At 44.6% G+C, this 14,194-nt stretch overlaps 1 protein-coding gene across 8 annotated transcripts in view; it reads left to right on the forward strand.

Annotated features, from left to right (window-relative positions):
- Window positions 1-2,216: 2,216 nt before the first annotated feature.
- TANK (TRAF family member associated NFKB activator) overlaps window positions 2,217-14,194 on the forward strand; it is a 37,322-nt gene continuing 25,344 nt past the window's right edge. Inside the window, exons 1-2 of one of the 8 annotated variants that reach the window (XM_081872888.1) lie at window positions 2,217-2,369; window positions 8,404-8,506. The gene's annotated coding sequence lies outside the window, so the exon portion shown is untranslated. Of the gene's footprint in view, window positions 2,370-5,661; window positions 5,820-6,758; window positions 6,778-7,785; window positions 7,895-8,403; window positions 8,507-14,194 lie in introns of those variants that run through there. The other 7 variants (XM_081872893.1, XM_081872886.1, XM_081872887.1 and 4 more) reach the window with 7 other exon arrangements.

Below are 14,194 nucleotides of genomic sequence, written 5' to 3' on the forward strand. Positions count from 1 at the left end.
ATATAAGGCATCTTCTTTGCCCTGGAAGGGGCCAAGCATTAGTACCTTCTGGAAGCAATATAGGGCTGATTCAAAGTGTGCTCCCCATCCCCACTTTTTAAAAAAAAACCAAAACAAAACACAGAGGAGGTTTTAATGGCTTTTGCATTTCCCAGAACTGTAATGTAAATTTGAAGTCTATATTGGCCAGGATGCATATTAGATTTTTAAATGGCTTTCCTCCACATGGACATTTAAATGCACAAATCATGCAAGAGAGGCTTTTAATGTGCGAAAACATCTTCGGCAGAGGAGACAGGAGAGGCAAGGTGAAAATTACCATATCCTGGAGACCCACCACTGAAGAGCCAAACAGTTGCTATTTTCCAAACCCTAAATCTTCAAAAGAATTGCAATGTTGGGCTGCCTGCCAATTTAAACAATTGCCAGTAGGCCCGATGATCCGGTTGCAATCAAATAGACAGAAAAAAGCAGTAACCACTCAAAAATCTCAAAGAAACAGATTTTACATGTTTAAACAATTCCAAAGGAAGACTCCTTCTATACCCAACAATATAAAGAGCAGGAGCATTGTCTGACTTTGAAATGCCACCAAGAATGTCTAACAAATCCAAATCCACTCTATATCTGAACTGACCAATTTGGGAGTTGCGTCCAGGTGCTCAGATTGAAGGGTTGGTAAAAAAGAAAAAAAAAATGCAAAGTGTGGACTTTGTTTTCATTTACAGTCTCTTTCCCCCCACCCTGAGATATCATAGAGTTGGAAGGGACCCTGAGGATCATCTAGTCCAACTCCCTGCAAGGCAGGACTATGCAGCTATCCCATATGGCAGTGGTTTTCAACCAGCGTGTCATGGCACCCTGGCCTATGTCCCTCTTTCTTTCCTTATGCCCTCTCACATCTCTGCCTCCCAAAGGCTTGCACGACTGTTTGTTGCAGCAGCCCTGGCTACAAGCTCCCCAGGCGAGTGGTGCCTCTGGGGCTGGCCAGGGGGTGCTGGTTGCAGGAGCTGATGCAGCCTAAGAGTAAGCAAGCGGGCGAAAAAGCCCAGCCAGCCAGTCTACCAGCCCTTGCTGTTGGGAATGGACAGACACATCCCATCTCCCTATGGGGCAGTGTGAGGAGGCACCTCTCTGTGGGGTGGGGGGTCGAGCTCAGAGATCAAGGGCAGCAGCAGCAGCAGCTGCCCAGAGGACTCCCAAGGAGAAGGAAGAGGAGAGGAGGCCAAGGGAGGGTGTTCAAAAAAAGGCGAGAGGCTGCCAGCTCTGCAGGCAAAGAGTGACATAACTGGGCTCCTGAGCCCCACAGGGTGCCACAGAAAGAATGTCGTTGGTCAAGGGAGCTGTGGACTCAAAATGCCTGAAAATTCTGCCATTCAGGGCTCAAACTTGCAACCTTGGTGTTATCAGCACCACACACAAACCAACTGAGCTATACAGGATATCCAACTGAGCTATTCTCACTATGTTAATTTAGAACACCTTCACCGTCTTACATGTGCTAAAGGAACTGTGCCATTTCCCATGAAATGTAATTCACACATTCATGTTCATCACTTGCTGGCAGTAACATCAAATGAAGACTTGCATGTGTGAATGAACCCTTGGCAAACGTAGCACTGCAGAAATAAAGTTTGCATCGAGGTTTTTAGTATCACATATTCCAAAATAAAAAATTCCTTCCAGTAGCACCTTAAAGACCAACTAAGTTAGTTCTAGGTATGAGCTTTCGTGTGCATGCACACTTCTTCAGATACACACACGTGTGCATGCACACGAAAGCTCATACCTAGAACTAACTTAGTTGGTCTTTAAGGTGCTACTGGAAGGAATTTTTTGTTTTGACTATGGCAGACCAACACGGCTACATATTCCAAAATGTCGTCTACAAGTACTTGCAGGTTTTAACATGTAATATGTGAATCTGACCTTAATATATAATTATTTCCCTGTTGTCTGATTTGGAGAGCATTGTGATTACTTTGATAATACATATATTTAGGGGGTGGGGTAATTCCTCTGTACTACTGCACTGCTGTTATGTGTGGCCTTTCTGAAGTGCATGAGATTCTTTCCTGGTCTAGAGTCATCTACTTACAGCTTGTTTTCACTTTAAATTCTCATTTAGAGAGAACATGTTTCATAATGATTGGCTATCTGTGGCTACATACAAGGAAGTTCTCAAGTGGGGGATTTCTCAGTGGAAGTTCCCATCTAACGTCAGTCATAAACCAAACAGGACACTGCCTGAGCTGTACTTTTCTTAAGCTCCTGGGGAAAAAGCTTTCCGATTCTGTGAACATTATCTACTTTGTTATTATTAGGAACGGAGGCAAAATTAAAAGGTTCATCAAGAGATTACGTACAAGGTAACCAAAATATTTCTTTGTATATAACCCATAAACAAAGACTGTTTGGTGCTGCTGAAATATATGGTGTGAAGCTGCCTTGTGTCAAATCGCTATTTTGAAGAAAGGGCATAGGATCTATAATTCTAATATTAATTTTAACTGATCTGCTGCTTCTGTTTAAGTAATTAAAGTTGGGCTCGTCTTTTGATTCTTAACCTTTGTGCCCACCCATAGTCTATGAAAATGAGGTTGCAGTCTTAAACACATTTGACTAGGAAGGAAGTACCATTGAATTTAGTGGATTTACTTTTCAGTAAACACAGCTGGGGCTGTGCATTGACAGCAGCCTCACAAATATAGCATGTTAAAATTCAATAGGTTGCCTGGGTAAATCCATTCTCTGCTTTAAACAAGTTATAATGATTTTTGTTAAGACTGCATATATCCCTTCTCCTCCTAACATGAACTTCCTGTGGGTCTCCATTGGAATCAAATTTTACTCATCCTCTAGCACTGAGACTTATATATGCGTTCTGCTCAGTCATCACAATTCTGGTACAATCATGCATAACACTGTGGACATGATTTGTGTGCTGTTTTTACGGTGGTGCCTTATGGTAGTTTAGTACTAGAGCACAGGGGTCTTGCTAGGTACTTAAAAAACTAGAGGACCAGGCCCGTGACACAAATGTACATAAAACTATCACATGATAATTTATACATAGAGTTACCCCTGGAAAATTAAGGTGGTTGGTGGCTGAGGTCTCACTAACACTGCACTTGACGTGTGCACAGCTGTCCTATAAATTGCTTATGCTCAAGAAACACTTTTTTAAAACACACACATTTTAACAGTGATGGAGAAGTACAACCCATCCCATAATAACAGCACATCCCTGGACTAGGATTAGTAATGATATTTTACAGTGATTTAGTACTAGGGGAACATCTATAATAATACTGAGCTTTTAATGCAGATGTAACGAATCCCAGCGACGGGGTGAGCTCCCGTTGCTCGGTCCCTGTTCCTGCCAGGGAAAGCACGTCAAAGTGCAAGTAGATAAATAGGTACCGCTCTGGCGGGAAGGTAAACGGCGTTTCTGTGCGCTGCTCTGGTTCGCCAGAAGTGGCTTAGTCATGCTGGCCAATAAAGCGAGATGAGCGCCGCAACCCCAGAGTCGGTCACGACTGGACCTAACAGTCAGGGGGTCCCCTTTACCCTTTACTAACATTATACTAGGCACAACCCATCAGGAAGCACTGTCAGATTTATTGTACTACAATTGTTACAAGGGGGCTGGCACAAGAGAACTTGCCAATGGATTATGCTCAATAGTTGGTGGGAAGAAGCAAGTTAGAGATTTGTCCTACCACTCTCCCTAAGGCAGGGATTGGGGAGCCTTTTTGGCCCAGAGCACCAGATCTTTATCTCCTATGGGCTAATTTTGACAGCTAGGCAGAAACACCAACCTGTCAATCATCTGGCATCATAAGGGCCTAAATTATACCATTCCAACCATTTTTGTTATATAACTACCGTGGTGGAAAGGTACAGATGAGTGCAAAAAATAATCACTTTACTCACATTCATCATACTAAAGTAAGACTGTACTCCTATGCATACTTCACCCGAAACTAAGCCCCCACTGCTTTGGTACTTACTTCTAAGTCAACATGTACCATATTTTTCCATGTAGAAGACTTGGGTTTTTTCCTAAAAAATAATGTCAAAAATTAGGGGGCGTCTTATACACGGAGCCATTTCCCCCCATTTTCTTAAAGCTGAGTCCCCAAAAATAGGGGGCATCTTATACATGGGGGCATCTTATAGATGGAAAAATACTGTAAGTTGACTATGGATGCCACCTAGTTAAACCTGCACTGTACCTTGGACTCCCATTGATCTTGATAAGAGACAACACATGCCTAAACCTCTGTATCTGAATTATGAATGTTTATATTAGGGCCTGGATTTTACTAGATAGAATGTTGGACATTATTTTATTTTTGCTTCACGTAAGATGGATGATGTTACCATTATTAGACAGAAGAGTTTTTGTGGGGTAGGAGACATTAATCCACTTGATGTGGGCCATCTAGTGTTTGAAAATGTGGATAGAGGATGGGCTATTAATGAGTTCCATCCCAAATGTATTTTATATATATATATACAGTGGTACCTCGGGTTACAGACGCTTCAGGTTACAGATGCTGCTAACCCAGAAATAGTACCTCGGGTTAAGAACTTTACTTCAGGATGAGAACAGAAATCGTGCTCCGGCAGTGGGAGGCCTCATTAGCTAAAGTGGTGCTTCAGGTTAAGAACAGTTTCAGGTTAAGAACGGACCTCCAGAACGAATTAAGTTATTAACCCGAGGTACCACTATAAAGAAAGCACCATGTGCTTTCCATATGGTGGATTGTGCTTGCATTTGGGAACCCATTAATTAATTTTTAAAAACCATCTGTTGGTAGTGCTAATGTTCCAACCCATTTTGGATTATGGTGTAGCCCAGTAATGGGTCCCAACCCACCTGCTGAAGTCTAGTGCAGTAGTGTCACTGGGCCGTATGAGCTCTGATGAGCTCTCTGTTGCAATGAGGCAAATCAAGGCTCATCTGGCTGGTCAAACAGTTGCAAGGATGGTGCAGGGAGCAACAACTGAGCAGGAAGCAAGCAAGTAACCCCGTTTCAAATCCCACCAGGGCATAATTACATCTCTGCACTACATAGCAGGGGTGGGTATGTGTGGCCTCCAGATGTTGGTTCCCCAACCCACATCTCCCTTCTTTTTTCTTCTTTTCTGTTCCCCATTGGACGGTGCATCAGTTAGGACTGAGCCTAGCAGGCTCTCCTCTGCACAGCACCGCAGGGGAACTTCCAGGCACCTGGACCTTCCAGATGTCAATGAACTCAGACTCTCATCTGCCCCAGCCAGCAGGGCCAACAGCCAAGGACGAAGCGCCTGGGCTGCATCCCCCCCGACTCAAGAGCAAGGGGGCAAACAAGGCACTTTCGCCTCCCCGCTTTCCAGGCGGGCTTGGATCGGGTCCGACGAACTTGGCTAGAAGGGAGGAGACGCAGGGAAAGGACTGGAAAGCAGCCAGCGGTGTGCGGACTGCGGCCAGGAGCAGCCAGGCAGTCGCCCTCTTCATTTTCTTGGGCGAAGGCAGCAGCAGCGGGGGATCTGGCCCGTGGAAAGGGGCAAGGGGCAAGGGGAGTAGAGGAGGCGGCCCGTGATGGGCGGGGACCTGCTCTGGGACCTCACCCCGCTGACCCCGCTTGGGCACGGCGATCTCGGAGGCGCCGCGCGCAATTTTACGCGCCCAGTCACATGGCCCGCGGAAGGCAGCAGGAAGTGGATTGTGGTTCCTGGGTTGCGCGTCAGGGCCGCTGCTTTGCGCCCGGGCGCTTGGAGAGGCGAGCAGAGCGGAGGTGGCTGCGAAATCCGTGAGCTTCCTTGCCTTTGTAAGTAGCCCGCTGTATCCCAGGCTGAGCAAACGAGGGCGATCGCCCTTCTCCTCTCTGTTACCAGCTATTGCCAGACGCTTCACCTCCTTTTTGTAGTTGTCCCTTGCCCTCCTTTAACCCTCTGCGCTTTTGAACGAGCATTTCCGCGACAAAAAAAGTGTGGCGCTCAGCCGCATCTCAGAAAAGCTGGCGCGTGTTTCTCAAAACGGCGCGATCATAAACTTGTTTACTTCTCTTTCCCTTTTCTTTTCGTTTTGTAAGCCTGGATTTAGTCGGAGGGATCTGCTTCCAAACTCAGTGTGCATGGGAATGCCGCCTAACTAGTGTTGATTTTTCTTCTCCGCGCGCACCCCCTCCAAAAAAAAAAAAAACACACACAAAACTTCCCGGCGTCTTTCTGCTCACTAACTCGGCCTGAAGAAGTTTGCGGGGCTACTTTCAGTGCGTCTGTCGCTCATGCATTTCCTTAGAAGGGCGGAAGTGCCTAGGGAGGAAGAAAACACACGCATGCAAACAGAGGGATAGGCAGGCGTTTAGGTGGCTGTTTTTGTCCAGAGCCAGCTGCACCTGGAACAAGAAAGGACTGGGTGGATTGTGGGTTGGACCCTTAAGTAAGAGAAAAGGAATTGGGTGTTTTAATGTGCGTGTGCCCTTCACAGGAACAGAAGGGCAAGGGACAGGGAAAGCTTCCTGTTAGTTGTTTTCGAGGCTGTTTTGTGCAAAAGCCCTGTGAGAAAATCACGTTCATCTCTTGTGAGCTCAGATGACATCAAGTGTGCCTCCCATCCCCCTTTCTCCTTCAGCTTATCGCTCACAACTGGAACTAGAATCCAGAGTGGAAGACTGTAAAAGTGGACAGGTCCACTGACAAGACGAAAGACAAACACTTAGAATGAAATAATTCTGAATTCGTCCGGAGTATCTTTCATTTGAAGTTGGCTCCCCTGATGTCATGGTAATGTCAGATTGACAAGTGCAGGGGGGTCTGCTAGCTGCATTGTAGTCCCCAACTCTGTCTGGTTGGGACCTGGAAGGCCAGGTTTCCAATCATGACTCAGCCACAAAGCTCTCTAGGTGATATTGGGCCAGTTGCTACCTTTCAACCGAACCCTACCTTGCAGGGGTGTTGTGAGGATGAAATGCAGAAGAAGAGAAGCATGTACACCACCTTGGAGGAAATATGTGACATAAATGGAGTAAATAACCTAAAATATTAAATACAGTGGTACCTCGGGTTACATACACTTCAGGTTACAGACTCCGCTAACCCAGAAATATTACCTCGGGTTAAGAACTTTGCTTCAGGATGAGAACAGAAATCGCACGATGGCAGCGGGAGGCCCCATTACCTAAAGTGCTGCTTCAGGTTAAGAACAGTTTCAGGTTAAGAACAGACCTCCAGAACTAATTAAGTTCTTAACCCAAGGTACCACTGTACATAGTTTAAGGTGTGAAAGAAGGAAACTTTTTTTTTTTTTTGCTACTATTGTGAACAACTGGAGGTCATCAATCCTTGCTGATCACCCAGAGATTATTTAGTAGATCAGTTCTACCTTCTGCTTACCCCTGATTTAGTTTTGGGGCTAACTGGTCACTATAATTAAGATCAGATTAGAAGTGCTTTTCTTCCCGTATATAGAGTGGGTTGGCGTGCTTCAATCATTGCTTTCTCTTTTTTGCCCTATGTCCACTTTTTGATGTATCCCACTGACCTGGATTGCTGATGGCTACATGGTCTTGCTTTGGGAAGGGGGTGAGGTTGACTGTAGTGAGATGTAGTAGGCCTCATTTTGCACAATGAGGTACAAAAACAGCAGCATGGGTCTCTTTAACATTTCCATTCTTCGCACAAGCTCTGGTGTCCGGAGTCTCCCTAAGGATGCAACCTGTGCAGCGTAGTTTGGGGTTAAGTCCTATTGAAATCAGTGGGGCTGCATACTCTATATTGGAGGGTTGGTTGGTTTTTTCACTGGCTGAGGACAGGAAAAACATGCTATGGAAACATTTACAGTGATGTTGATGGAAAGCTGTAAATAGAAGATCAAGCTTGAACTTTTGTATTCAACTGACAGGTTTGCAATCCTAAATGCACATTCCAGGGAGCAAGACAGTGGGATTGACTTAGAGGAGACAGGCACAGGTTTGCTCTCTCGGGCTGCAACCCTGTGCACATTTACGGAGCAGTCCTAACATGGGACTGAGGAGGAGTGATGTAGCAGGATCCATCGTTGCTGGCCAGGGCAGAAGGTGGCTGTGGTGGTGGGTGAGGCAGTTCTTCCACTTCTCTAAACTTTCTCCAGGTTGGCATAGCTAAGTGGCCTGAGGATTGTGCCTCTCAGGGGGTGGGGTGGGGGTATTGTTCTGTAGCGTCCCACTTGGTGCTTGGCGGAGAGACCTGCTGACAGTGGCTTTCCTCCTGACAGGGGCCTCCAGCCAGAGTGGAGAGAGAAACAGGCCCATTGTCCCAGTGGTACTCCTCTGTTCTGGAAGAGACCGGCATCCTCATCCAAACCCCATTCCTGACTCTATGTAAGGCAGCTTCCTATGGAGGATCTGAACCTGTGGCACTTCTTTCTTGCAGGACCAAAAGCTTGATTCCAGGGGAACTATGAAAAAACTTCACTGAGAGAAGATGACATGGTTCAAGATCGCTTTTGCTATTCCTGCCAGAGCATTTGCAAATGGTCTGTATCAATTTGATGCTGTAAGAAATGCAGACTTCTCTGCCTAAAGCTTTGTTTGTATTTCCAGTCCATCTCAGAAACATCTCTAACCCTAACAGAGTTTTAGAAAACATTTTTAAAAGAATGTTAAGGATCGTCCTGAGGTTGACTATCCCAGTGAATGCTGTCCTTGGAATAAATAAACAAAAAATTATTGTTTTTCAATCCAGACATTAGATGCATGCATTTGGGCCACCCACTGGTTTCTCTGTTTTTCCTTGTGAGGTTGGAAAAGCAGGTTCTAAACTTCACTGCAGCCAATCATGACACTTGGTTTTTTCAAAAAAAAAAAAAAAAAATCTGCAAGACATAACTTGCAACAGTTTGCTAAACAGTGCGTAGGCATCTTCAGTGTAAATGCAGAAAAGGTGAAAAAGTAAGCTTCAAAGTATGTTATGTAAGTATGCAAACAACACAGCACACTTATCAAGATACTTGAGATTTTGAAATTATGCTTTTTACGTGCATAGAGTTGACCCAAACTGTTCACTTCCAGTAAGAAAGAAAGAAAGAACAGTCTTGGGCTTGGATGCTAGCATTTTGTTTGCCTGTTCATTAAAGACTGCAGTTCATTAAGGAGAAGTAGAAAAATCAATGTTTGCAAATTAAGAAATTTTCATATAGAACATGATAGGCTAAAACCATGCAATAGTCTTGTAGAGCTGGCTTTCAAATATGAATGCTGTAGGGGGCGCAGGTCACAGGGATTTCGCCTACCCCTTTCCCCCGTGAAATGGGCAAGAGCGAGCTATTGCATCTCCATTCATTTCTATGGGACTTGTGCAGGAGAACTTCCTGGCTGTATGCAGCTTAAGTCGTACAGAATTATTTTTACTGTGCCCGTAATTTGCATGCAGTGTGAAAACAATTCTTCTGAGGTCAAAGTTATTATTATTATTATTAGTGGGTGGTAGGGGAAACGGGCGATAAATTCTATCTCCAGGGAAGTAGTGGGGACACAGGGTCACCAGCACCTACTCTAGGCAAAGGCCTTTATGTTTTTTCAGGTCCTGTAATGTTTTTGTCGTGTCCTGCAATTGCTTTAACTATGCTGCTGCTGTTACTGTTTTGCTGGTTTTTTAACAAGACTTTTGTTTGATCGTAAAACACCAGGAGAGCTAAGGTGATGCAGTAGGGTGCGCATGTCCTTAACAGACAAATTGTAAATACAGTGGTACCTCGGGTTAAGTACTTAATTCATTCCGGAGGTCCGTTCTTAACCTGAAACTGTTCTTAACCTGAAGCACCACTTTAGCTAATGGGGCCTCCTGCTGCCACCGCGCTGCCAAAGCACGATTTCTGTTCTTATCCTGAAGCAAAGTTCTTAACCTGAGGTACTATTTCTGGGTTAGCGGAGTCTGTAACCTGAAGTGTTTGTAACCTGAAGCGTATGTAACCTGAGGTACCACTGTAAAGGAAAGCTCCAGTTGGGCGTTTTAATGTGTTGACTAAATGTGCAAAGTGGGTGGGGAGTGTAGGAATGAGACCTCTAGCTCCGCCCACTCCTGTCTTTGTTTTCATCACTTTCCTCCCTAGGGTCCCTGTGCACAAGAACTGTAGAAAATCATGGTTCCAAAACATGCAGAAAATATACCGTAGTTAGAGTATATGAGGATGAGTTAGCCGGGTTGTCCTCACAATGCCCCCCCCCATGTGCTCAGTCATAACTTTATTAGAACACCTGAGATAGGGCTAAAGTTCTAAGCCCACCTGTAGTTTTTAAAACCATATCCTCTGTTGCTGCTCCTGGATTGAGGATTCTCTCTCCCCCCCCCCCCACTCCTAAAGGATTTCCTAAAATTTAACTTTGTAATAATACCGAAAGAATGCTAGGAATGAGCAAGGATGGTCCTACCTGATATGGTGATGTTCTCACCACCAAGGGGGCCCTGTTTGTATTTTTGAACTCCAGACATCAAAACGTCTTGGGACATCACCACTGTTTTGTGTGCAGAAGCTTTCAGGGAGAAACAATATGTAGTGACTTGAGTGATGAGTAAAGAACCGTGTTTTCTCTTTCTTGTGAAATTTTTAAATCTTTCTTTGGAAGAGCATGCTTTCAGAGCATGCATTAACGTCAAAACTCTTGGTGTTTAGTGATGGAGGCAGAGCATTACAGTGGTACCTTGGGTTACAGACGCTTCAGGTTACATACGCTTCAGGTTACAGACTCTGCTAACCCAGAAATAGTACCTCGGGTTAAGAACATTGCTTCAGGTTGAGAACAGAAATTGTGCTCCGGTGGCGCGGCGGCAGCAGGAGGCCCCATTAGCTAAAGTGGTACCTCAGGTTAGGAACAGTTTCAGGTTAAGAACGGACCTCCAGAATGAATTAAGTTCTTAACACGAGGTACCACTATAATTTTGTCTCAAGCCTAGGTGGTTTTGTAACCTTCCTTACCTGAGTAAGCTGTATGCCATGCCTTGCTCTGCATTTGTGTTAGGAGAGGAAGAGCTCTCAACCCTGTGTTAAAGGCAACAAACATTGACTCAGTGGCCTAAGCAGATACGCTTTCTTTCTGCCACACCAGAATGCCAATACAGTGGTACCTCAGGTTAAGTACTTAATTCGTTCCAGAGGTCCGTTCTTAACCTGAAACTGTTCTTAAACTGAAGCACCACTTTAGCTAATGGGGCCTCCTGCTGCTGCTGCGCCGCTGGAGCACGATTTCTGTTCTCATCCTGAAGCAAAGTTCTTAACCTGAAGCACCATTTCTGGGTTAGCGGAGTCTGTAACCTGAAGCGTATGTAACCTGAAGCGTGTGTAACCCGAGGTACCACTGTAGTATTTTGAGGCATTTGCAAAACTCTGACACATTCGGATTCTGCCTTACTCAGATGCAGAGTTTGCAGGGAAAAAGCACCATGACAACAATGGCCACATATGTGAAACAAATAGCTGCCCTCAAACATTGCTTGGTCAAGTTCCTGCATTGCAGGGGGTTGAACTAGATGACCCTTGGGGGTCCCTTCTGACTCTACAGTTCTATGATTCTAAGCTGCGAAATCTGACCAGAGTGTGGAAACTGGCTAGCGCATCAGGAGGGAACGGTAGCAAGATAAAATGAAGCATGCCTTCCTCAATCCAGGGGTAGTGGTGCTGTAGAATTAACATGGTCTGCCCTGGGTGTGGTACCCAGAGTAGTGTGGTATAATTGGGGTGAAGTAATTCAGCAGGTAGGGACGTGGGTGGCGCTGTGGGTTAAACCACAGAGCGTTGGGCTTGCTGATCAGAAGGTCGGCGGTTTGAATCCCTGCGGCGGGGTGAGCTCCCGTTGCTCGGTCCCTGCTCCTGCCAACCTAGCAGTTCGAAAGCACGTCAAAGTGCTATATGGAACTGGCTGAAATGACTGGCAGAATCCGAGATTTGGGAGAAGAAGTAATAAAAGAGGACTGGAAAAAATTCAAGGACTATTTGCAAAAACATTGTAAGTTGTATGAATGTTAAGAAAATGCATTTTTTAGGAAACACCAGCCCCAGCAATTGTAATTAGATGAAATGAAAACTAAGGTACAAAAAGTTAAAGGTGGAACAATGAAATAAGGTTTATTGTGTTTCAAATAGGATATATAAGAATTGGGATACAATATTTTGAATTTGGAAACATGATAAATTGAAAGATACAATAAGTTATGAAACAAGATAATAAATTGCTGAAGTTTGTATTATAAATAATGCAGAGTCTGGAAGATGTGGGGAAGTCCAGATAAAGGGAATATGGAAATTTGAAACATCTACTTTTTTCTTTTTCTGTCTTTGTTTGTTTCTCTTTGTATTTCTGTATTCTGTAAAACCAATAAAAATTTTATAAAAAAAAAAAAACGAAAGCACGTCAAAGTGCAAGTAGATAAATAGGTACCGCTCCGGCGGGAAGGTAAATGGCGTTTCCGTGCGCTGCTCTGGTTCGCCAGAAGCGGCTTAGTCATACTGGCCACGACTGGACCTAATGGTCAGGGGTCCCTTTACCTTTACCTAATTCAGCAGGTCTCCATGCAAATTGCTAGGTGACTTTTGACAAGTCACTAGGGAGGTGTTTGGACAATCCCACCAGCAACTGGGATCCTGGGATCATGCCAGGCTGCATATTTGGCATTGGTAGAAAGAAGAGCTTCTGACCATCATCTCCATTTATGCTAAATCCACAAACACATGGCAGAGGAGGGCGTGGTTAACATTCTTGCCAACATTGGGTTCTATCTCATTCCCCCTCTTGCTTTACTAAGGTGGCTGAGTTGCCCCGAGTTCCTTGGTAGGAAACGTAGGATGCTATAATAATGTTTGCTAACCACAGCCTTTGCCCCCATCCCAGACAGTGGAATGGCCTCACCAGGAAGTCTTGCCTGGCACAGACTTTGTTTCTGTCTGGTGCCAGGCAAATGTGTTTTTATTCTGCCAGGCATTTGGACAGTAAAAATGGCCTGACTTTGGGGTGTTTTACTTTTGTTGTTCAGATGTACGTGTGGGCATGTGGTTTATTTTATCATGTCGGGTAGGCAGTTACAGTATACCGGTCTCATTATAATGGATTTTTATTTTTATTTTTTTATTTTTACTGTACAGTGGTACCTCAGGTTACATACACTTCAGGTTACACACTCCGCTAACCCAGAAATAGTACCTCAGGTTAAGAACTTTGCTTTAGGATGAGAACAGAAATCGTGCTGTGGTGGCGCAGCGGCAGCTGGAGGCCCCATTAGCTAAAGTGGTGCTTCAGGTTAAGAACAGTTTCAGGTTAAAAAAGGACTTCCGGAACGAATTAAGTGCTTAACCCAAGGTACCATTGTAGATGTTTTGTTTAATATATGTATAGCTTCACACAAGAGGAGACCCAACATAATTTACAGAGATAATATCCAGTCCAACCTAACCCCCATCATCACCTTCTAGGGCAGGCAGCTTTAGAGTTGAGGAAATATCACTCTGCCTGTGTGGGTGTTTGTTTGTTTGGCTGGTTCCTTGCATTTAACTGGCACATGCTCCTCAGGAAGAGCGAAACTGACTTCGCCTCTGTCTCCCTTCAGCAACAGAAGCTCACTTCGCCAAGAACAGCTTAAGGGAGGTGCTATCCCTGGCCAATTTCCTAAGCTAGGCTTTTAGTTATGAGATACATATATCAACTCCAGCCATGCAAGGAAGTCTGCAAGATTTACAGGTCCACAAAATTTGAGTAGCCATTTGCCATCTTGTACATAAGAAAAATTATTTTGGTTTAAATGGCAGGGGGTGTTTCTGGGTTTGGTTATTTTTTTTGTAAAAAAAAAAAAAAACTTGTTGCCTGGAGGCAGGTCTTATATAACCCAGGAACCCTGATTGCAAGCCATTTCTAAACCTTGTAAAGTACTAATAGGTTAATTGCATGTGAAATAATCTGCTTGCTACGCAGAGCATTTACAGGGCAATCCTATAGATGCCTACTAAAAAATAAGTCACACGGAGTTCAGCGGAATATACTCCCAGTTAATAGGGTAGCCTTGACATCATTCTGAACTTGTCCTTCTTTGGCTCCATCTGCACAGTACATTTTAAGCAGCGTCATGCCGCTTTTAAGTCATGGCTTCCCCCAAAGAATCCTGGGAATGGTAGTTTGTTAGGTTTTCAGAGTTCCCTAGGGAGATTGTTAAACCCCTCTGGGTATTGTAGCTCTGTGAA

Source organism: Podarcis erhardii, assembly GCF_964252035.2.
Source record: "Podarcis erhardii genome assembly, chromosome: 1".
Taxonomy (NCBI): Eukaryota; Metazoa; Chordata; class Lepidosauria; order Squamata; family Lacertidae; genus Podarcis; species Podarcis erhardii.